This window comes from Gadus chalcogrammus, chromosome 11 (assembly GCF_026213295.1).
Source record: "Gadus chalcogrammus isolate NIFS_2021 chromosome 11, NIFS_Gcha_1.0, whole genome shotgun sequence".
NCBI lineage: Eukaryota > Metazoa > Chordata > Actinopteri > Gadiformes > Gadidae > Gadus > Gadus chalcogrammus.
This window is the reverse complement of record NC_079422.1, coordinates 14,272,569-14,274,298: the sequence shown is the minus strand read 5'-3', so window position 1 is coordinate 14,274,298 and position 1,730 is coordinate 14,272,569.

Below are 1,730 nucleotides of genomic sequence, written 5' to 3'. Positions count from 1 at the left end.
AAACTTCCTCGGAGTTATGTTGCTTTAAATATTACCGCCGTAAAGCATTATGGGATACCACTATCTCCTTTCCTTTCATAAATGTTGGTCAGGAGTAAGCTATGCTAAAGGAGGGTTAAAGGATGCATCGAGGCTCCTATTCTAAGCATTTTTTGTATTCAAACCACCTTTCCTCCAATAATATTATTAATAATAAATGTTATTTGTATTGCACTTTTTATTACTAGAATCTCAAAGTGCTACAGAGAAGTAAAAATAAAATCAATGAGAATTGCAATTACAATTACAAAAATAATATTTTACAAATAAATGGTTAAAAAGGAGAACCTCATCATCTCATCTCATCTCATCTTCATCCGCTTATCCGGGGTCGGGTCGCGGGGGGAGCAGCTCAAGGAGGGGGCCCCAGACTTCCCTTTCCCGGGCCACATTGACCAGCTCTGACGGGGGGATCCCGAGGCGTTCCCAGGCCAGTGTTGAGATATAATCTCTCCACCTAGTCCTGGGTCTTCCCCGAGGTCTCCTCCCCACTGGACGTGCCTGAAACACCTCCCAAGGGAGGCGCCCAGTGGGCATCCTTACCAGATGCCCGAACCACCTTAAAAAGGAGAAGCTATGAAAGAAAATTTAGCTTTTTTTTTTCAAAAATATACGTTTTTAGGTTTCGTTAAAAAGCAGCTGAAGTCTGTGGGGCCCTCAGGTGGTCCGAGAGGGTGGTCCACAGTCTAGGGGCAGCAGCGGAAAAGGCCCGATCAACCATGGTGCGTAGCTTTGTCCTTTGGGTTTGGAGGGTGTGTGTGGATGCTGAACGGAGGGTATGTGAGGTGTCTGGGGAGTGAGAAGTTCCTTGAGGTAAGGGGGTGCATGTCCGTGAATGCACTGGTAGGTGAGGAGTGAGACCTTGTACTGAATTCTGAGTAGTGTGACGACCCCACCACTCCACTAGGGGCCTCTGTGTTCTTTGCTGCTTTGCTCTCCCTTTGCAGGTTCCAGGTCGTGGGAGGGTCATCTTCCTGATGAGACACCTGGGCTGGTGTGGTGCTATTTAAGGCTCACCCTTCTGCAGATCTGGGCTGGCTCTTGTTGATGCAGCCATTGCTTTTGTTCTATTTGTTTGACACACATTCACACACATGCTTACACTACTGATTACTGACATTTATATATATGTTTGGTTGCTTATACTCTTGGTTTGTGAATAAATGTAAGCACTTGTCACCGCCCGGCTGTGACAAGTACAAGTACACCACCAGGAGTCCAGGTGTAAAAATCCATTGAGTCAGCAGCAGAGATGAAGTCAGTTGAGCCAGAGGAGAAGAAGAGAAGAAGAGAAGTTGAAGATCCCGGACCAGGGCTTCCACGTTGATGTTTTTCAGGTTTCTGAAGTGGATCTGCCGCTTTGGTTTGGTGTGGGTGGAAGGAAAGGGCAGCTCCATTGACACAACCTTGTCATCTGAAACATCAAGATCATAAACCTGTAGATTGCTGATGGGGGCGGAGTTAGAGATTACCAGGTCGAGTGTGTGTCCCCTGGAATGTGTGGGGGCATCAACACGTTGTTGTAGGTTGAGCGAGTCTAGCAGCTGAAGAAAATCGGCAGCAGAATGGCACGACGGGGTGTCAACATCAATATTAAAATCTCCCAGAATTATGGTACTGGCAGAGGTAGTACAGAGTGTTGTGAGGAGATCAGACATTTCCGGGATGAAAGCAGAGTTGGGTTTTGGGGG